Source organism: Chiloscyllium plagiosum, unplaced genomic scaffold, assembly GCF_037043375.1.
Source record: "Chiloscyllium plagiosum isolate Xiang-an unplaced genomic scaffold, Cpla_swu_hap1 HiC_scaffold_42, whole genome shotgun sequence".
Classification (NCBI taxonomy): domain Eukaryota; kingdom Metazoa; phylum Chordata; class Chondrichthyes; order Orectolobiformes; family Hemiscylliidae; genus Chiloscyllium; species Chiloscyllium plagiosum.
Genome location: NW_028270180.1, coordinates 71,391,072 through 71,415,537, shown reverse-complemented (window position 1 = coordinate 71,415,537; position 24,466 = coordinate 71,391,072). Strand labels below are relative to the sequence as shown.

General features: G+C 49.2%; 1 long non-coding RNA gene across 2 annotated transcripts in view; it reads right to left on the bottom strand.

The window, feature by feature from the left end:
* Nucleotides 1-1,068: 1,068 nt before the first annotated feature.
* Nucleotides 1,069-24,466, bottom strand: part of LOC148137907 (uncharacterized) — a 40,876-nt gene continuing 17,478 nt past the window's right edge. The window contains exons 3-4 of one of the 2 annotated variants that reach the window (XR_015754164.1): nucleotides 11,254-11,524; nucleotides 1,069-1,177 (exon numbers count right to left, since the gene is read on the bottom strand). This is a non-coding gene — a long non-coding RNA (uncharacterized LOC148137907). Of the gene's footprint in view, nucleotides 1,178-11,222; nucleotides 11,525-24,466 lie in introns of those variants that run through there. The other variant, XR_015754163.1, reaches the window with a different exon arrangement.

Sequence of the window (24,466 nt, the reverse complement as noted above, 5' to 3'; positions counted from 1 at the left end):
AGAGAGAGAGAACAGGGGGTACAAGTTACATTGCTCCTCGGAAGTGGCATACCAGGTGGACAGGGTGGGGAAAGCGACATTTGGCACATTTGCCGACATTGGCCAGCACTTTGTTACATACATTAGATATATTTGTAACATTGTCCTAAATATTTCCCTTGGGCAGAGAGGCCACGGGGTGACCCTAAGAATGGTGAATATCCAAGGGTAGGTGAGTCCAAAACTAGAGGGTATCAACGGGAGGTGAGAAAGCAAGGATTTAAAGAGGGAACTGAGGGGGAACATTATCCACAGAGGACGGTGAATAGACGGAACAGACTGCCTCAGGCACATGGGAGAAACAAGAGCAATTACAGCATGGAAAAGACATTTGAGAGGTACATGGAGAGGAGAAGGTTTGAAGAGCTCAGGGCCAAACGCAGGGAAATGAGACTCGTTCTGTTTAGGTAACATGGGCAGCATTGAGGAGTTGGACCACAGGTTCTGTTTCCGTGCTGTATCACTCTGTATCCAGTTAAAGAGGATTAGAGTGATTAGGATTAAAGCATGTTGTAGACACTGAAGTAAGTTACAGCGATAGGGATGGTAGTCAGGAATGCAGTACGTCTCAAATATGTGGAGGGACTATTGGGAATGGAGCAGGTTACACGGACAACTACTGTTATAGGAGTTAAAATTACTGAAGTAACAGGTGCACAAGCCATGCCATAGATACAGTGTTGCAGAGTAGTGAGTCTTAGTACAGTGTTGGAGGAAGAGAACAGAACAGAAAGATCCCAGGCAGCATTCCCAACCTCTCGTCGGAGGCCTGCTTTAACCTCTGTTGTTCTGATGCTCACTAAGACAGCGCAGGCCTAGATCGATAACTCTGAACTCCCGATGCTGTCTCAGTGCAACTTAAGTTAAAGTAGATGTGGTGATTGAGCATGGGGTGTGTCTATACTGTGCTTCCCATCCAGCACTGTATCTGTATCATGTATTGTTAGCCAATGTTTGCAGCCCTCCCATTGCTCCCTGCTCTGTGCACTGTGAGTGATCTTACCTCACTGCAGGATTTATTGAAAGCTCCAGATCTCCCTTCCCTTTGTCTCTCTGGCTGACCAACCATCTTCAATGAAGTGATGGATGAGACACACAGCAGTTGGGGAGTCTATTGAGTCAGCAACTTCCTGAGTACCTACAGGAGACAGAGAAATAGACAGAATGGGAAATTAGACTGATGCAGTGACGATTACACAAGGAGAATGGAAATGAGCCCAACAGATATCTGGAAAATCCCAAACTCCATCCCTGGCCTGTACTGAAGAGTCTCTCTGTAGTGGAGAATTCTGTTGGCCCAGGATCTGGAGTAGCTGCAAGAGTGAGAGACACAGACAGAGGCAGCAATTAGACCCACACAGTGAGGGATACCACATGGAGAGAGACTGAGTGATATCACTGGATGCTGGAAGACTTCAGGATCACATAATAATGTTGGAAGAATGTGTTTAGCTTCATGTATCAGTGCTCAGGGATGAGCAACCAGTGAGCATGTGAACTGATGGCCTAGTAACATTATTGTTAGGGCATTTATCCAAAACCTCAGCTAATGCTCAGGGGAGGCAGGTTTGAATCCTATCATAAGGTATGGTGGAATTTAAAATCAATAATTTTTAAAATAACAATTAACAATCCATAAACAAATACGAAACCATTGCTGATATACAAAAATCTCAATCCCTTAGATTAGATTCCCTCCAGTGTGGAAACAGACCTTTCGACCAACCAGTCCACGCCATCCCTCCAAAGAGTAACCCACTCAGATCTATCCCCCTCGACCTAATACACCTAACATTATGGGCAATTTAGCATGGCCAATTCGCCTGACCTGCACGTCTTTGGACTGTGGGAGGAAACCGGAGCATCCGGAGGCAATTCATGCAGACACGGGGAGAATGTGCAAACTCCACACAGTCGCCCGCGGCTGGAATCGAACCTGGGACCCTGGTGCTGTGAGGCAGAATTGCTAATCACTGAGCCACCGTGCCACCCACTTGTCCTTTCGACAACGAGGTCTGATCATCCTCACGTGGTCTGGAAGACACACCCACAGCAAAGTGTTTGTCTCTCAATTGCCCTCTGAAATGGCCAAGCAAGCTACTCAGCTCATGGGCAGCTAGGGCTGGGCAATAAAGGCTGGTCAGCCAGAGACACCCACATCCCCTACCTGATTTATAAAAAAATCCATTAGGATGGTCCTATGGAACTGTCCTGGGGACAGTGACCTGGCCAATCATGTCGGTAGGTTTATGGACAGGGCTTTAAACTGGGGCAGGATCCAGGTGAAAGGAGCTTTCCAAATACAAAGAGAAAAGGTGAAGTATGGGAGCAACATGGGAATGTGACTGAAGGCAATCAGAAAGGAACAGGATGGGACAGAGTTTAACTACATCACGGAATGTGCATCAGGGAATAGGCCTGTGACAGGAAATTGTGGGAAAGAGTAACTTATGTTTTTTTTTGAATGCACGAAGTTTTATCAATAAGGTAGATTGATTTCTGACACCGAGATAAAAAAGATTTAGACACCAGAGCGACATGGTTACAGGGTGAACAAAAGTTGGACATAAATATTCAATGGATCACAAACTTACGGAAACTCAGGCAAAATGGATAATGCTAACAATAATGGGTAAGAAAGGCATCACAGAGAAAGCATTTGGTCTCAGATCATGAAGTAGAGTCAGTCTGAATGTAAATCCTGGCTACTTCTTGCCAAGGACACAAGCAGTAGAACAGTTTTAGCCACCGAACAGTATTCCCTTGCTCATCACTGCGTTACTCAGGAAATCATTGAAATATTTTTTAACAAACACATTGTGATAATTTTGGGAAACTTCAATATCCCCATAATCTGGGACAGTCACACTGACAACAGTGATATTGGAAGAGGATTTCAGAGAATTAGTTTTCAGTGTTTCTTTGAATAACAAATTGTGCAACTGGTGAGGGACATAACTATCTCAGAGCGACCATTGTGTGATAAAACTGTCTTACAAAGATAGGGAGGGTTGTGGAAGATGGAACAGGTGACAGATACAGGGTGGGTTTTAGGAATGGGAGGACTTTACATGGATTTGGAGGAATGCAGGGCGTGGTAACAATCACAGGGAGGATTTTGGGAACTCGATCCGAGAGGGGTACGGCTGAGAACAGAAGTGAGCCAAACAGTCAGGACAGGCAGGGACAAGATGGGATTAATAAATTAAGCTTCATTTAAAGTTTGTGCGAAGATTTGTAGCTCGGGTGCTCGTTGTTGTGGTTCTGTTCGCCGAGCTGGAAGTTTTTGTTGCAAACGTTTCGTCCCCTGGCTAGGCGACATCATCAGTGCTTGGGAGCCTCCTGCGAAGCGCTTCTTTGATGTTTCCTCCGGTGTTTATAGTGGCCTGTCCCTGCCGCTTCCGGTTGTCAGTTTCAGCTGTCCGCTGTAGTGGTTGGTATATTGGGTCCAGTTCGATGTGTTTGTTGATAGGGCAAGCCAGACAGAGAACAGCCAGGGAATTCCTAGAGGCATGGCATTCATCCACAAACTCCATCAACAAACATATCGACCTGGACCCAATATACCAACAACTACAGCAGACAGCTGAAACTGACAACCGGAAGCGGCAGGGACAGACCACTATAAACACCGGAGGAAACATCAAAGAAGCGCTTCGCAGGAGGCTCCCAAGCACTGATGATGTCGCCTAGCCAGGGGACGAAACATTTGCAACAAAAACTTCCAGCTCGGCGAACAGAACCATAAGCTGAATTTATTTCAATGCAAGGGGCCTAACAGGGAAGGCAGATTAACTCAGGGCATGGTTAGGAACATGGGACTGGGATCGCATTGCAATTGCAGAAACATGGTTCAGGGATGGGCAGGACTGGCAGCTTAATGTTCCAGGATACAAATGCTACAGGAAGAATAGAAAGGGAGGCAAGAGAGGATAGGGAGTGGCTTTTTTGATAAGGGATAGCTTTACAGCTGTGCCGAGGGAGGATTTTCCCAGAAATACATCCAGGGAAGTTATATGGGTGGAACTGAGAAATAAGAAAGGGATGATCACCTTTCTAGGATTGTATTATGGACCCGCCAAAGTCAAAGGGAAATTGCCAAACAAACTTGTAAGGAGATCTCTGCTATCTGTAAGAATAATAGGGTAGGTATGGTAGGGGATTTGAACTTTCCAAATATTGACTGGGACTGCCATAGTGTTAAAGGTTTAGATGGAGAGGAATTTTTTTAAGAGTGTACAAGACAATTTCCTGATTCAGTATGTGGATGTACCTACTAGAGAAGGTGCAAAACTTGACCTATTCTTAGGAAATAAAACAGGGCAGGTGAGTGAGGTGTCAGTGGGGGAGCACTTTGGGGCCAGCGACCATAATTCTATTTGTTTTAAAATAGTGATGGAAAAGCATAGACCAGATCTAAAAGTTGATGTTCTAAATTGGAGAAAGGCCAATTTTGACGGTATTAGGCAAGAACTTTTGAAAGCTGATTGGAGGCAGATGTTCGCAGGTAAAGGGACGGCTGGAAATGGGAAGCCTTCAGAAATGAGATAACAAGAGTCCAGAGAAATTATATTCCTGTCAGGGTGAAAGGGAAGGCTGGTAGGTATTGGGAATTCTGGATGATTAAATAAATTGAGTGTTTGGTTCAGAAAAAGAAGGAAGCATATGGCAGGTATAGACAGGATAGATCGAGTGAATCCTTCGAAGAGTATAAAGGAAGAGGGAAATCAGGAGGGCAAACGCGGACATGAGATAGGTCTGACAAATAGAATTAAGGAGAATGCAAAGGATTTTTACAAATATATTAAGGAAAACAGGGTAACAAGGGAGAGAATATGGCCCCACAAAGATCAGCAAGGCGGCCTTTGTGTGGAGCCACAGAAAATGGGGGAGATACTAAATGAATATTTTGCATCAGTATTTACTGTGGAAAAGCATATGGAAGATGTAGACTGTAGGGAAATAGATGGTGACATCTTGCAAAACGTCCAGATTACAGAGGAGGAAGTGCTGGATGTCTTGAAACGGTTAAAGTTGAATAAATCCCCAGGAACTGATCAAGTGTACCCTAGAACTCTGTTGGAAGCTAGAGAAGTGATTCCCGGGCCTCTTGCTGAGATATTTGTATCAATAGTCACAGGTGAGGTGCCAGAAGACTGGAGGTTGGCAAAAGTGGTGCCACTGTTTAAGAAGGGTAGTAAAGACAAGCCAGGGAACGACAGAGCCTGAACTCAGTGGTGGGCAAGTTGTTGGAGGGAATCCTGAGGGACAGGATGTACATGTATTTGGAAAGGCAAGGACTGATTAGGGATAGTCAACATGGCTTTGTACATGGGAAATCATGTCTCAAACTTGATTGAGTTTTTTGAAGAAGTAACAAAAACGATTGAGGAGGGCAGAGTGATACATGTGATCTATATGGACTTCAGTAAGGCATTCGACTAGGTTCCCCATGGGAGACTGATTAGCAAGGTTAGATCTCACGGAATACAGGGAGAAATAGCCATTTCGATACAGAACTGGCTCAACGATAAAAGACAGAGGGTGGTGGTGGAGGGTTGTTTTTCAGATGGAGGCCTGTGACCAGTGGAATGCCACAAGGATCGGTGCTGGGCCCTCTACTTTTTGTCATTTACATAAATGATTTGGATGCGAGCAAAAGAGGTATAGTTAGTAAGTTTACAGATGACACCAAAATTGGAGGTGTAGTGGACGGCGAAGAAGGTTACAACAGGATCTGGACCAGATGGGCCAATGCGCTAAGTGGCAGATGGAGTTTAATTCAGATTAATGCGATGTGCTGCATTTTGGGAAAGCAAATTTTAGCAGGACTTATACACGTAATGGTAATGTCCTAGGGAGTGTTGCTGACCAAAGAGACCTTGGAGTGCAAGTTCACAGCTCCTTGAAAGTAGAGTCGCAGGTAGATAGGATAGTGAAGCATACTAGGATTTAGTATGCTTTCCTTTATTGGTCAGAGTACTGAGTACAGGAGTTGGGAGGTCATGTTGCGGCTGTACAGGACATTGGTTAGGCCACTGTTGGAATGTTTTAAACAATTCCGGTCTCCTTCATATCAGAAAGATGTTGTGAAACCTGAAAGGGTTCAGAAAAGGATGTTGCCAGGGTTGAAGGATTTGAGCTACAGGGAGAGGCTGAACAGGCTGGGGCGGTTATCCCTGGAGCTTCGGAGGCTGAGGGGTGACCTTACAGAGGTTTACAAAATTATGAGGGGCATGGATAAGATAGGATAAATAGACAAAGTCTTTTCACTGGGGTCATGGAGTCCAAAACTCGAGGGCATAGATTGAATTTGAGAGGGGAAAGATAAAAAAGAGACCTCAGGGGTAACTTTTTCACGCAGAGGGTGGTACGTATATGGAACGAGCTGCCAGAGGATGTGATGGAGGATGGTACAATTGCAACATTTAAGAGGCATTTGGATGGGCATATGAATGGGAAGGGTTTGGAGGAATATGGGCTGGGTGCTGGCAGGTGGGACTAGATTGGGTTGGGATATCTGGTCGGCATGGATGGGTTGGACAGAAGGGTCTGTTTCTGTGCTGTACATCTCTATGACTCTATCACTCATGGAGGTTATAGAAATAAACTGTGTGGTCGCGTCTGGAAGCGATTAAAGGTGTACAATTTTGTAGTTACCGAAGGAAATTACATCAGTCGGGACCAGCAGAGTTTACAAAGACTGAGTGCGTTTTAGAGACAGGAAGAGTTCATAGTCATCATTAGAAATGCAGAAACTAATTTATGAGAGAAGCAGGGTCACTCTGCTTTGTGCCCAGAGACAAGGAGGAGTCTAACAGCTGGTGGAGGTTACTAAGGTACAGAGCTTTTTTGTTGTCGTGACAGGAAGGTGACAGAGATCATGAAGGTAGCAGGAGTTCAAAAAAGTCACAAAGACAGGGAGGTTTTTCAGGTCTGGAAAGGACTACACTGACCAGGATGGCTTAAGAAACTGAAGAATTGTTTTTCTTCAGTTAAGGAGAGATGTGACAGAACCCAGGATTAAAGGCAAAGGCAGAAACTTGGAGAGTTTTACTGACATGAGGAGCTTACAGGGATAAGCAGGATTGTAGGGGCTGATAGAAATAAGGGAAATGGTATCGATGAAACAGACAATGGAGAAACTGACAGACATAGGGAGGGTTCTGTGGAACAGATGAATTTACAGACAAGATGGTGATAATGAAGCCTGAGAATTTTCTCATGTTCCTTGCCCAGCATTGTTCCTACATCATGCCCTCAGGGTCTGAATTAAAGTCCACTAACTCCTCCCTGTGCTGTTTACTGTGAGTGATCTTACCGGCTGCAGGATTTACTGAAGGCTCCAGATTTCACTCTCCATCTCTCTCTGGCTGACCAAATGTATTCAATGTGGTGATGGACGAGACAGGAATTGGGAATTCTGTTGAGTCAGGGACATCAGGAATACCAACAGGAGACAGAGAAATAGACAGAATGGGAAATTAGACTAATGCAATGAAGGTTACACATGGAGAATGGCACTGAGTCCCACAGAGATCTGGAAATTCCCAGTCTCCATCCATGGCCTGTGCAGTTGCTTCCCTCTGGAGTGGAGAATGCTGTTGGCTCATGATCTGGAGTAGCTGCAATAGCGAGAGACACTGATACAGACTGCAATTAGACCCACACAGTGAGGGATACCACATGGAGAGAGACAGTGATATCAGCAGAGTGCAGGAATGTATCAGGATCACACAATGGTATTATCAGAAGTAGTTCTGACCAGTGAGCACTGCTACCAGTACTCAGGGAAGACTGAGCTATTTTATTGGGATAGGCCCCTCCGGTACCAGATTATGCAGTGTGTTATAAATAGACACAGATAAGGAGGGGGACAGGTCACAGGTGAATGGAAATTCCCAAGTCCAAAGAGAAAGTTTGAAATATTGGAATACCATGGAGATGTGAATGAAGACCAACAGAAAGAAACAGTAAGGGACTGAGTTTAATTAAAATACGACAGTGTCAAACAGATTTGTGACAGGAAATTATTGGTTAAAATAAAGTAAATGCCATTTCCGCCCCTCACAATTCCTCATACACCGCAAGTGACATCACTTCCGCCCCTCACATCATCGCTGATGTCACACACCCAGTGACTTCCACGCCCCCTCCCCCCACTGCCGTGTTTGCCACCACTTCCGCCCCCACCAACGCCACTCACCTGCATTCTGCTGACACCACCCCCCAGGTCCCACCGTCACCGTCCCCGCCCCCCCAGAACTCTGAGGGGAACACCACCCCTGCTCATGGCTCCATCCCCATTCCCCCTAACACCACACCCACTCCAATTACAGGCTCCGTCGCCTCTCCCAGCTCCCAGTACTGCCGAGTTTTCACCATTCCCCCTAACCTCCCCCTCACTGAGGGCGAATGATCAGTACTCAACAAAGGCCTCACCTTTATCCCCCTCCGTCCACACATCAATGAATTTAATACACGCCATGACATCGAACACTTCTTCCACCGCCTCCGCCTCAGAGCTTACTTTTACAATGAAGACTCCCGCCTGTTTTCTGAGGACCCCTTTGCCGGCCTCCAATACACTCCACCCACCTGGACACCCCGCGCTGGCCTATTACCTGCCTTCGATTTCTTCATTTCCAACTTCCACCGAGACATTAACCGCCTCAACCTGTCGACCCCCCTCCCCAACTCCAACCTCTCACCCTCACAACGTGCAGCTCTCCACAACCTCTGCTCCAATACCGACCTCACCATCAAACCAGCAGATAAAGCGGGTGCAGTGGTAGTCTGGTGCACTGACCTTTACACCGCTGAAGCCATGATGCTAACTCAAAGACACCTCCTCCTACCACCCCCACAACCATGACCCACCTCCCATCACCAAACTGTCATCTCCCAGAGCATACAGAACCTCATCACCTCAGGAGGAGATCTCCCACCCACAGCTTCCAAACTCATTGTCTGGGATCCCCCACTGCCCGGTTCTACCTCCTTCCCAAGATCCACAAGCCTGACCACCCTGGCCGACCCATTGACTCAGCATGCTCCTACCCCACCGAACTCATGTCTGCCTACCTCGACATTGGCCTATCCCCCAGTGCTGGAACTACCTACATTCGTTCGAGACACCACTCACACCCTCCACTCCTCCAAGACTTCCATTTCCCTGGCCCCCAACGCCCCATTTTCACAATGGATATCCAATCCCTCTACACCTAATCCACCATGACAAGGACCTCCAAGCCCTCCGTTTCTTCATCTCCCGATGTCCACAATAGTACCCTTCCACCGATACACTCATTCGTTTGGCTGAACATGTCCTCACCCTTAACAATCTTTCCTTCAAATCCTCCCACTTCCTCCAGATCAAAGGGGTAGCCATGGGCACCTTTATGGGCCCCAGCTATGTCCGTCTCTTTGTTGGCTATGTAGAACAGTCCATCTTCCGTAGTTACAATGGCACCACTCCCGAAGTCTTCCTCCGCAACATTGAGGACTGCATTGGCACCACCTCGTGCTCCCGCTCCCTCGTCCTTCATCAACCTCACCAACACATTCCACCCTGACCTTAAATTTGCCTGGACCATCTCTGATACCTCCCTCCCCTTCCTAGACCTCTCCATCCCCATTAATGACAACTAACTTGACACCGACATTTTTTACAAACCTACCGACTCCCACAGCTACCTAGATTACATATCTTCCCACCCTACCGCATGCAACATTCCCAACCCCTATTCCCAATTCCTCCACCTCCGCCGTACCTGCTTCCAGGTGGGCCAGTTCCACCACAGAACACACCAGATAGCCTCCTTCTTTAGAGATCGAAATTTCCCTTCCCACGTGGTAAAATATGCCCTTCAACGCATCTCGTCCACATCCCGCACCTCCGCCTTCAAACCCCACCCCTCCAACCGTAACAACGACAGAACGCCCCTGGTGCTCACCTTCCACCCTACCAACCTTGGCATAAACCAAATTATCCGCCGCCATTTCCGCCACCTCCAAACAGACCCCACCACCAGGGATATATTTCCCTCCCCCACCCCTATCCGCCTTCCGCAAAGACCGTTCCCTCCGTGACTACCTGGTCAGTTCCACGCGCCCCCAAAACCCACCCTCCCTTCCTGGCACCTTCTCCTGCCACTGCAGGAATTGCAAAACTTGTGCCCACACCTCCCCCCTCACCACCATCCAAGGCCCCAAAGGAGCCTTCCACATCCAAAGTTTTACCTGCACATCCACCAATATCATTTATTGTATCCGTTGCTCCCAATGCGGTCTCCTCTACATTGGGGAGACTGGACACCTCCTAGCAGAGCACTTTAGGGAACATCTCTGGTACACTCGCACCAATCAACCACACCGCCCTGTGACCCAACATTTCAACTCCCCCTCCCACTCTGCCGAGGACATGCAGGTCCTGGGCTTCCTCCACCGCCACTTCCTCACCACCGACGCCTGGAGGAAGAACGCCTCACCTTCCGCCTCGGAACACTTCAACCCCAGGGCATCAGTGTGGACTTCACCAGTTTCCTCATTTCCTCTTCCCCCATCTTACCCCACCTCCAGCCTTCCAGCTCAGCACCGCCCTCATGACCTGTCCTAATGTCCTACCTCCCTTCCCACGTATCCATTCCACCGTCCTCTCTGACCTATCACCACCATCCCCACCCCCATTCACCCATTGTACTCTTTGCTACCTTCCCCCATCCTCCACTCTGACCTATCACCTTCTTCCTTACCCCATTCACCTATTGTACTCTATGCTGCTTTCTCCCCATCCCCACCCCCTTTCATTTATCTCCCCACTCTGCAGGCTCACGGCCTCTGTTCCTGATGAAGGGCTTTTGCCCAAAACGTCGATTTTCCTGCTCCTCGGATGCTACCTGACCTGCCGTGCTTTTCCAGCACCACTCTAATCTAGACTCAGGTTTCCAGCATCTGCAGTCCTTGTATTTACCTTATTGGAGGAGGGGACTACTGAGATAAGGCATGTTGTAGACGCTGAACCAAGTGACAGGGATAGGGATGGTAGTCTGGAATGCAATACATTTCAAATATGAAGAGGGACTATCGGGAAGGGAGGAGGTTACAGCGATAGGATCTGTTATAGGAATTAAAAATTATTGAAGACACTGGACCACAAGACATGCCATGGATACACTGTTGTATTGCAGCGAGTTTTAATATAACAGAACTTACGTTGGGGTGGTGATTGAGCCTGGGGTGTGTGTGTACTGTGCTCCCCTCCGGCACTGTATCTATGTCATGTTGTGTTAATAGATGTTTGGAGCCCTCTCATTGCTCTTTGCTCTGTGCACTGTGGGTGACCTTACTTCACTACAGGATTTATTGAAGGCTCCAGATCTCCTTTCCCTTTGTCTCTCTCTGGCAGACCAACTGCATTCAATGAGGTAATGGATGATCCACCCAGCAGCTGGGAAGGCTATTGAGTCAGGAGTTTCCTGAGTACCTACAGGAGACAGAGAAATAGACAGAATGGGAAGTTAAACAGATGCTGCGAGGGTTACACATGGAGAATGGCACTGAGTTCCACAGCGATCTGGAAAATGGAGCGATATTAATTAATTGTCCCAGATTGCTGGAAGATGTCAGGATCACACAATTGTGTCGGAAGAATGGGTTTAGCTTCATGATGCCCTGGTATGAGTGCTCACGGATGAACACCCAGTGAGCAGGTGAAGTAATGGCCGAGTGGTATTATTGCGAGAGAATGTATCCAAAACCTCTGCTAATGTTCAGGGGAGGCAGGATTGAATCCTGCCATCTGAAAAGGAGACATTTGAAATCAATAATTTTAAAAATAATAATTAACAATCCACAAATAAGTATGAAACAATTACTGATGTACAACAAATCCAAACACTTTAGAGAAGGACATCTGCCCATCCTGACATGGTCTGCACGACATACCCACAGCAAAGTGTTTGCCTCTCAATTACCCTCTGAAATGGCCGAGCAAGTTACTCAGTTCAAGGGCAGCTAGGGCTGGGCAAGAAAGGCTGGTCAGCCAGAGCTTCACACATCCTGTACCTGATTTAAAAATCTGTTAGGATGGTCCCCCTGGAATTGTGCTGGGAGCAGTGTCCTGGCCAATCATGTCGGTAGGTTTATGGACAGGGCATTAAACTGACAGAGAGGATGCAGGTGAAAGGAGCTTTCCAAATCCAAATAGAAAAGGTGAAGCAATGGAACAGCACGGGGATGTGGCTGAAGACAAGCAGAAAGGAACAGGAAGGGATAGAGTTTAACTAAAATTGTACATCAGCGAATAGATTTGTGACAGAAAATTGTGGTAGAGAGTATATAATGTTTTTTTTTTTTGAATGGACAACGTTGCTGCAAAAAGGTCAATGGATTTGTGACACAGAGATAAAAGAGAGTTAGACACCAGGGAGACATGGATACAGGGTGAACAGAAATATTCAGTGGTTCAGTCTTGTGCAAACTCAGGCAAAATTGGTAACACTAACAATAATGGGTATCAGAGGCATTACAGAGAAAGCATTTGGCCTCAGATCATGAAGTAGAGTCAGTCTGAATGTAAATTCTGGCTACTACTTGCCAAGGACACAAGCAGCAGAACAGTTTTAGCCACCGAACAGCATTCCATTGCTCATCACTGCATTAAACAGGAACTCATTGGAATTTTTTAACAAAGGCATTGTGATAATTTTGGAAAACTTCAATATTTGTATAATCTGGGACAATCACACGGTCAACATTGATGTTGAAAGGAGTTCGGAGAATTTTTTTTTCAGTGTTTCTTTGAAAAACACATTGTGCAACTGGCTCGGGACACAACTATCGCAGAGCGACCGTGTAATGAAACTTAGTGAATGAGTAATGTCACCTGCAGAGATCCTTCGGGAAATTGTGATAAAGTGCAGTTTAAATAAATATAAAGTTTTAAAGAAAGGACAAGCTACAACTAGAAACAAAAATAGCCAATGGCATGAGTTTAAGAGGAGAACTGACCAAGGGAAACAGGCGAAACAGACTGAAATATGTGCCTGTAAATGGACAGTGGAAAACATTTGAAGGGACAATGCAAAATACTCAACAAAAAGACATTCGATTGAAACAGTAAAAACCTCAGCAAGAAATTCCCACTGATCCCTCACTCAGGACAAAAGGAATCATACTAGATTATGAGGCTGAGAAGATCACCAAAAAGTACTTAAAATCCTGAAGTGAGAGAATGTTTTAGGAGTAAATGTTAATGCATTGCAATGGGTCTGCTCGCAGGAGGAGGGCTGTGGGAAGGGGAGCCACGGTCAGCGTTCATTGACACGATAGGAACAGGGAGATGTGAAGGTGCTGGAGGTGGTGAGAGTGTTACAGAGAGTGGTCAGGGTGTTACAAAGACAGGACGGTTTGCTGCAGCTGGAGGGGTTTGCAGAGGTATGGAGGGACATAGGTATTTTTATTTATTCATTCATGGGATGTGGGTGTCACTGCCTGGAACAACGTTCTTTGACACCACTGCTAATTACCCAGAGGGCAGCTCAGAGTCAGCCATATTGCTGTGGGTCTGGAGTCACATGTCTGCCAGACCAGGTTAGAATATTTGATGTCCTTCCCGAAAGGAAGTTAGTGAACTAGATGAGTTCTTCCTACTGCTCAACAATGTTTTTATGGTGGCCCCACCAATGTCTTTTACAGCCACAACATGACATCCCAACTCTTACTCTTAATGCTCTCCCCAATGAAGGTAACCATCCTAAACGCCTGCTGCACCAGCCTGTTTACCTGTGACACCACATTAAAAGAACTGTGTACCTGGGTCACTGGGTCACTGACTGACAACACGACCCAGGGCCCGAACATTAACAGTACAAGTCCCACCCTGGTTTGTTTCACCAAAATGGAACACTTCACATTTATCTAATTAAGCTCCATCTGCTATTCTTCAGCCCACTATCCCAGCAGTACTGTTCATCCTGTTGTATCATATATAACCTTCTTCACTGTCCACTTTACTACCAATTTCAGTGTCACCCAAAACAATTACTTACCAGGAAACCAATATTTCCATCCAAACCATTTATCCAAATGACAAACACCAGTGGACCAACTACACCGCTGGTCACATGCCTCCAGTCAGAAAAACAACATGTCTCTCATCACTCTCTGTCTACAACCATCAAGCAAATTTTGTATCCAGTTCACTAGCTCCTCCTGAATGCCATATCCTTTTTACACTGATCTGAGCTTATTACCCAGTTTACCAGACAGAACGTAGAACACAGAACAGTTCAGCCCAAGACCCTTCGGCCATGATGCTATGCCAACCTTTTATCCGGCTATAAGATCAAACTAACTTACATACCCTTCGTTGTACTATTATCCATGTGTCTGTCCAAGAGTCTATTAAATGTCCCAAATGTATCTAATTTTACTACCACCATTGGCAGTCCATCCAACCACCTACCATTCTCTATCCTCTGATCCATCCTCCATTCACCTTAAAATTACACCCCCTTGTAATAGCCATTTATGCCATAGGAGGAAAAGTCTCTGACTATTCACTCACTCTGTGCCTCTCATCATCTTGTTCACCTCCACAAAGTCACCCCACCCCCTTCTTCACTCCAATGAAAAAAGCCTTAGCTCCCTTCACCTTTCTTCGTAAGAACTGCCCTCCATTCCAGGCAGCATCTTGGTAACTCTCCTGTGTACGCTCTCTAAAACTTGCACACCCTTCCTGTAAACAGGGGACCAGAACTGAACACAATATTCCAAGTGTGGTCTCACCAGGACGCTATAAAGATGCAGTAAAACCTCACGGCTCTTACAGTCAATCCCCTTCTAAGGGGAGCCAATGCAACATATGCCTTTTTAACAACCCGACCAACGTGCGTGGTGATTTTGAGGGATCTATGGAGACGGACCCCATGGTCTCTCTGTTCCTCCGCACTGCCAAGTATTCTGCCTTTCACCCTGTATTCTGTATTCAAATTCGACCTTCCAGAATGAATCACTTCACACTTTTCCAGATTGGACTCCATCTGCCACTTCCAGCCCAGCTCTGCGTTCTGTCAATGTCCCATTGCAACCTACAACAGCCCTCCACATTCCCCACCACTCCACCAACCTTCATGTTATTGACAAACTTACTAACCCACTCTCCAACATCCACATCCAAGTCATTTACAAAAATCACAAAGAGCAGAGTCCCAGAGCCGATTGTTACAGAACACCACTGGTCACTGAGCCCCAGGCTCAATACTGTCCATCTGCTGCCACCCTCTGTCTTCTCTAGGCCATCCAATCCTGTATCCAGACAGAAAGATTCCCCTGTATCCCAATCATCCTTCTTTTCTGAATGAGCCATCAACGTATTCTGCCATATCCTCAAAGAATTCAATAAGGTTTGTGAGGCATGACCTGACCCCTCACAAACCCATGCTGACTGTGGCTAATGTAACTATGGTTTTCCAAGTAGTCATAAATCCTGTCTTTAGAGTCCTCGCAAATAATCTGCACACCACAGACATTCGACCAAATCTGTAATTCCAAGAATTCTACCTCCGTAACATGGCTCGGACTTCACAAATCTTCCCTCCTCTGCCATGTTCCCCAGAAGGACACTGGAGGGTGGAGGGGGTTACAGAGACAGAGATGATATCAGGACTGGAGGATTTTGCAGACATTAGGAGGGTTGCAGTGCCAAAAGGAGGCTTCAGTAATTGTATGGTTTGATGGTGATGAAGGCATTTGAGGAGGGAGGGAGGGAGGATTGTAGGGAAATGAGAGGTTTCACAGTTTAGGTGTTTTGTTAGGGCTGCAAGTGGTTTCTGAGTTGGGAAGGGTGTAAGCACTGGTGGATATTACATAAACATGTGGTTTTGGTTGCAATGCAGGAAGAGGATTCAGGAAGCTGGAGGGTATGGGGTCTGAACGAGGTTACACAAATGGAAAGAGTTGTCAGGAGTGGAGGTGTTTACAGAAACAGCAATGGTCTGATCTGGAGCAGACGACCCAGATTGGGAGGGATGTGGGGACTGGAGGTAGTTTCACAGGGAGGGAGGACCATAGACCCACAGGAGGTTACAGAAATGTAGAGAGCTGTAGGGCTGATGTGCTCATGGAGATGGGAATGTTGGGAGGGATGGAGAAGTTTACAGGGATCACGATGTTTGTAGGCCAGGGCTGGATCACAGACAGCGACTGTTTTAGGGAGCTGAGCAGATTACAGAGATAAAGTTGTTTGTATCGACTGGAAGAACAAACAGAGATATGCAGGGTAGTCATGACTGAAGATGTTTATAGACATAGGAAGGCTTAGGTTCTGGGGGTTATGGAGGCTGTGGAATCTGGATTACTTTTCAGAGACTGGGATAACAATTTTGGTCAGAAACAGTTTCACAGATAAGGGAGCATAGCACAAACAGGAGGAAGTTGAAGGGAGGGTGACGTTTAAACAGATAGTGGTGTAAGAGCTGGACAAGGTTATGAAGATGGGTAGATGATGGAGACACAGGAGGAGCTTACATTGACATGGGGATGATAGTGACAGGAGGGTGTTAAATAGATAGTGGGTTTTGTAGGGACTGGATTGGGAGAGGCACAGGCATGGAGTGAGTTCGACAGATCAGGAATACTGCGGAGACCTGAGAGGATTACACTGATAGGGATGGTGGTCGGGTCTCCACAGACTGTTGGTGTTTAGGGACTGGAAGAGACTTGGTAGATAGGGAGGGATGTAAGAGTTTATGGAGAGTGGAAGAGTTGGAGCAATTTGCAGAGGTAGGTTTCTCAGACAGGAGTAGGTTACAGATAGTGAGGGTTGTGTGGTCTGAGTAAGTCAAAAAGAGAAGAGTTTTCGCGTCTGGAAGAGGTTACACTGACAGGGACAGTTGAAGAGACTGAAGCAAAAATGCATGGAGAAGGTTACACAGATAGGGAGGTGAGTAGGGACTGAAGGTGAATACACAGACATGGAGGGTTGTATTGTTAGACGGAGCTGAGAGGGACAGGGACCGGTGTAGGGATTTACACAGATAGAGAAGGTTGTGTTTTTGGAGAAGGTTACACTGATACAGACAGTGTTAGGGAGTGTTTAATGGACTACAGAGGAGCTCAGAGACAATGTATTATGGGGAGTGGAGGAGATTACAGACACAGAGATGGCTGTCGGGTTGAAAAGAGCTTCTACATATCCTCAGTGCTGTTCGGCTGGAGGGAGGTTATAACAGTGAGTGTTGCCAAGACTTAATTACTTCACTGATATAGAGCAGGTCTCAGAACGTAACTGTCAAAGGGAAGTTTTAGATTACTTACAGTGTGGAAACAGGCCCTTCGGTCCAACAAGTCCACACCGCCCCACCGAAGCGCAACCTACCCATGCCCCTACATTTACCCCTTACCTAACACTATGGGCAATTTAGCACGGCCAATTCACCTGACCTGCACATCTTTGGACTGTGGGAGGAAACCAGAGCACCCGGAGGAAACCCACGCAGATACGGGGAGAACGTGCAAACTCCACACAGTCAGTCGCCTGAGGTGGGTATTGAACCCGGGTCTCTGGCGCTGAGGGAGCAGTGCTAACCACTGTGCCAACGTGCCGCCCATAAAGTTGAGACAGTCCAGATGAGTTTTCAGAGATACAAATGTTTATGGGAGTTTCAAGAAGGAACAATGATTGGGAGTGCTGTACCAAATGGTAATAGTTATAGGGAGGGTTCTAAACGCAGGAAGAGGTGATGGACATATCGATCTTTGCAAGGACTGGAGAAGCTTACATCGCCAAGGAGTGTTTTAGAGTCTGGAGGAGATGACAGTGTTAAGGAGAATATTGGGGATAAGGCAAGGTGTAGGAGACGGGGTTGTTGACAGGGCTGGACAATAACCTGAATAGAATCGCCATAGTGTGCAACCAGGCCAGTTGGCCCAACCAGTCCATTCCAAACCTCTGAAGAGCATCCTACCCAGACCACCCCTTGACCTTTACATTAAACCCTGCATTTCCCGTGGTGCACTTACTTAAACCACACATTCCTGAATACCACAGTCAATTTATGATCGCCAATCCACTGATGGTGCAAATATTGGACACACACACACACACAGAGAGAGCAAGGGAGCGACGCGACACACAAACACACACAGTGAGGGAGATACCCATAGACACACAGCGAGGAAAGGACATGCACTCACACACAGTGAGGGGGATACACGCAGACACACAGAGGGAGGGACACATACACGCAAATCGAGGGAGGGGCTCACGCAGTGAGGGAGGGACACGCACACATGTAGCAAGGGAGGGACACGCATACACGCAGCAAGGCTGGGACACACACAGCGAGGGAGGGACAGGGACACACACACACACACACACACACACACAGAGCGAGGGAGGGACACGCACTCACACAGCGAGGGAGGGACACGCACTCTCACAGCGAGGGAGGGACACACACACACTCACAGCGAGGGAGGGACACGCACTCACACAGCGAGGGAGGGACACAGACACACACAGCAAAGGGGGGGCATGCATACGCACACAGTGAGGGGGATACACGCAGACACACAGCGAGAGAAGGACATGCGCACACACACACACAGCGAGGGAGGGACACACACACAGCGAGGGAGGGACACGCACACACACACAGCGAGGGAGGGACACGCACACACACAACGAGGAAGGGACACGCACAGACACGCAACGAAGGGGAACACGCAGACAACGAGGAAGGGACACACACAGCGAGGGACACACACACACACACACAGCAAGGGAGGGACACGCATAGACATGCAGTGAAGGGACACACACAGCGAGGGAGGGACACGCACAGACACGCAGCGAAGGGACACACACACACAGACACAGTGAGGGAAGGACATGCACACACAGCGAGGGAGGGACAAACACACACACTTACGGTGAGGGGAATACACGCAGACACACAGTGAGGGAGGGACACGCACATACACTGCGAGGGAGGGACATGTACACACTGCGAAGGAGGGACGAACACACACATGTCGAGGGGGAGGGCATGTGTACAGAAATTGAGAGGCGACACACACACACAGCGAGAGGGGACACACAGACATGGCAAGGGTGGGACACACGCACCCAGCAAGGTGGTCACGCAATCACACACTCAAGGGACGGACACACACACACAGCGAGGGAGGGATATACACAAACACACAGAGCGAGAGAGGGCCACGCACATAAACAGCAAGGGAGGGATATGTACACACACAGGGAAGGAGAGACACGCAGACACACGGCGAGGGGGAGGGCATGTGCACCGAAATTGAGAGGGGGCATGCACACACAGCGAGAGGGGACACGCACAGACATGGCGAGGGAGGGGCACACGCACACACAGCAAGGGGGGACAGGCACTCACACAGCGAGGGGCGATGCGGACACACAATGGTGGGGATATGCACAAAGAGTAAGGGAGGGACACACACACACACAAGGTACGGACACACTCACAGAGCGACGGAGTGACACACGCACACACAGCAAGAGGCGCACACACACGCACACAGCAAGGGAGGGACACACACAGTGTGGGAGTGACACACATATACACACACACGCAGCGAAGGAAGGACACTCACATACACTGTAAAAGGGTCACACAAACTCACAGCAAGAGGGGACACGCACACACAGCGAGAGATGGACACGCGCATGCTCAAGCACACATACACAGACACAGACACACAGCTAAAGAGGGACACGCACACACATAGCCAGGGAGGGACATGGACACACGCAAAACACACACACACACACAGCAAGAGAGGGACACGCGCAGAAACAGCGAGAGGGAGACACATGCACACACAGCGAGGGAGGACCACACACACACACGCACAGCAAGACTAGCACACATACACACACACACATACAGGGAAGGAAACTGACACATAAACAGTGAGGGAGGGACACACATGCATACACACACACACACACACACCGCGAAGGAAGGATACTCACATACACTGCAAGAGGGACACACATTCACAGCAAGAGGGGGACACGTACACACAGCGAGGGAAGCACACGCACATGCGCAAGCACACAAACACAGACACACAGCGAGAGAGGGGCATGCACACACACAGCCAGTGAGGGACATGGACACACACAAACACACACACAGACAGCAAGACAGGGACACGCACACACACAGCCAGTGAGGGACATGGACACACACAAACACACACACAGACAGCAAGACAGGGACACGGGCACACACAGCGAGGGAGGGCCACACACACACGCACAGCAAGAGACACACACACACAGAACAAGGGGGTAACTCACACATACACAGCGAGGGACGAACACGCACACACACACACAGTGAGGGTGGGACCACACACAAAACAGAGTGAGGGAGGGACACACATGCACACACACAGAGCTAGGGAGGGACACACATACACACACATCCAGCAAGGGAGGGACACACATACACACACAGAGCGAGGGAGGGACACACATGCACACACACAGAGCGAGGGAGGGACACACATGCACACACACAGAGCGAGAGAGGGACACACATGCACAGACACAGGGAGGGAGGGACACACATGCACAGACACAGTGAGGGAGGGACAACATGCACAGACACAGAGTGAGAGAGGGACACACACACGCACAGAGCGAGGGAAGGACATACATACACACACACAGAGCGAGGGAAGGACACACATGCACACACACAGAGCGAGGGAAGGACACACATACACACACACAGAGCGAGGGAAGGACACACATACACACACACAGAGTGAGGGAGGGACACACATGCACACACACAGAGTGAGGGAGGGACACACACACACACAACAGAGCGAGGGATGGACACACATGCACACACACACACACACACAGAGTGAGGGAGGGACACACATATACACACACAGAGCGAGGGAGGGACACACATGCACACACACACACACACACGCACACACACACACACAGAGTGAGGGAGGGACACACATATACACACACAGAGCGAGGGAGGGACACACATGCACACACACAGTGAGGGAGGGACACATACACACACAGAGCAAGAGAGGGACACACGTACACACACAGAGCGAGAGAGAGATACACATACACACACACACAGCGAGGGAGGGACACACACACACACAGAGCGAGGGAGGGACACACATACACACACAGAGCGAGGGAGGGACACACATGCACACACACAGAGCGAGGGAGGGACACACATGCACACACACAGAGCGAGGGAGGGACACACATACACACACAGAGCGAGGGAGGGACACACATACACACACAGAGCGAGGGAGGGACACACATGCACACACACAGAGCGAGGGAGGGACACACATACACAGAGCGAGGGAGGGACACACATACACACACCGACAGCGTGGGAGGGACACGCACACACAGTGATGGAGTGACACGCGCATGAGGAAGCACACAAACATAGACACACACAGTGAGAGGGACACACACACACACACACACAGCAAGAGAGGGACACGCGCACACACAGCGAGGAGGAGGCACATGCACACACAGCGAGGGAGGGCCACACACACAAATGCACAGCAAGAGGGGGACACACACAGCGATGGAGGGACACGCGCACATACACACACACACACACACACACACACACACACACACATACAGCGAGGAAGGGACACACACACGCACAGCGAGCGAGAGACACACACAGCAAGGGAGGTACACGCGCGCGCACACCCACACACACCCACACATACAAACACTCAGAGCGAGGGAGGGACACGCAAACACAACGAGGGAAGGACATGCACACACAGCAAGGGAGGAACATACACAAACACACAAAGCGAGGGAGGGACACGCTCATACACAGCAAGGGAGGGACACACACACACACACACACACACACACAGAAGGAGGGACAAGCACACACACGGCGAGGGGGAGGGCATGTATACAGGAATTGAGAGGGGGCACGCACACACAGCGAGAGGGGACATGCACTCACACAGTGAGGAGGATATACACAATGGAGGGACACACACACATACACAAGAGATGCACACTCACACAAAGACCGAGGGAGTGACACGCGCGCACACAGCCAGAGGGACACACACACACAAAGCGAGGGTGGGACATGAGCATACACTTCAAGAGGGACACACACACACACAGAGCAAGGGAGTGACACGCACATGCGCAGGCACACAAACAGAAACACACACAGCGAGGGAGGGACACACACACACACAGAGCAAGAGAGGGACACTCACAAACACAGCGAGGGTGAGACACATGCACACACAGCCAGGGAGGGCCACGCACGCATGCGCACAGCAAGGAGGAGACACACAGACACATACACACACACACAGCAAGAGAGGGACACGCGCACACACAGCCAGGGAGGGACATGCACACACAGCGAGGGAGAGTTAGACACAAACACGCACACAGAGCAAGAGAGGGCTACGCGCACACACGAGGTGGAGACACATGCACACGCAGCGAGGGAGGGCCACGCACAGCAAGAGGGACACACACCCACCCACACACAGCAAGTAGGGGAAACTCATACATACACAGCGAGGGAGGGACACACACACACACAGATACAGTGAGGGGGGAGCACATACACACACACACAGTGAGGGAGGGACGGACACACACACAGATACAGCAAAGGGGCATACGCACACACACAGTGAGGAGGACGCGCACACTCACAGCGTGAGAGGGAGACACACTTTTACACACACCCACACACACACACACACACACACACACACACGGAAGGAGGGACAAGCACACACACGGCGAGGGAGAGCGCATGTATACAGGAATTGAGAGGGGACACGCACACACAGCGAGAGGGGACATGCACTCACACAGTGAGGGAGGGACACGCACACACAGCGAGGGGGGACATGCAATCATACAGTGAGGGGGATATACACAAAGTGCAATAGAGGGACACACACATACACAAGGGATGCACACACACACAAAGAGCGATGGAGTGACGCGCGCATACACAGCCAGACGGATACACACACACAAAGCGAGGGTGGGACATGCGATTACACTGCAAGACACACACACACAGAGCGAGGGAGGGACGAACACACACACACACAGATACAGTGAGGGGGGGATACACACACACAGCGAGGAGGAGACGCACACTCTCAGTTTGGGAGGGAAACACACTTTTACACACACACACACACACAGAGGGAGGGATGAAGACACACACACACACACACACACACTCACAGCGAGGGAGGGAGACGCACACACAGAGCGAGAGAGAGACACATACACACAACGTGAGGGAGTGACACACGCAACCAGCGAGTGAGGGACACGCAGCGAAGGGGGACACACACAAACACATACTGTGAGGGTGTGACACATACACAAACACAATGAGGAAGGGACATACACACAGCGAGACACACACACACACAGCGAGCGAGGGGCACTCACAGCAAGGGAGGGACTTGCTGAGATATGCAGAGAGTGAGGAACACGCACACGCAGAGTGAGGGAGGGACAAGCGCACACACAGCGAGGGATGGACACGCCCACACAGCGAGGGAGGGACACACACACAGCGAGGGAGTGAAACGTACACACAGCGAGGGAAAGACATGCACACGCACAACGAGGGAGGGACATACACAAACACACACAGCGAGGGAGGGGCAGTCACATACACTGCAAGAGGGACACACATACTCACAGCAAGAGGGGGACACGCACACACAGCGAGGGAGGGACACGCGCATGCGCAAGCACACAAACACAGGCACACAGCGAGAGAGGGACACACAAATACACGGCAAGGGAGGGACACGCACACATACAGACAGCGAGGGTGGGACCACACACACACAGAGACCGAGGGAGAGACACACACACACATAGCGAGGGGGCGACACATGCACACACAGCGAGGGAGGGCCACGCGCACAGCAAGACGAACACACACACACACACAACGAGGGAGGGCCACGCACACAGGGCAAGGGGGGAAACTCACACATACACAGTGAGGGAGGGACACGCACATACACAGACAGCGAGGGTGGGACCACACAAACACACACACACACACACACAAAGTGAAGGAGGGGGACACACAGAGCGAGGGGGCGACACATGCACACACAGCAAGGGAAGGCCACAGACACGCACGCACAGCAAGCGGTACACACACACACACAGCGAGGGAGGGACACACACACAGCGAGGGAGGGACACACACTCACAGCGAGGGAGGGACACACACACACAGCGAGGGAGGGACACACACACACAGCAAGGGAGGGACACACACACACACAGCGAGGGAGGGACACACACACACACAGCGAG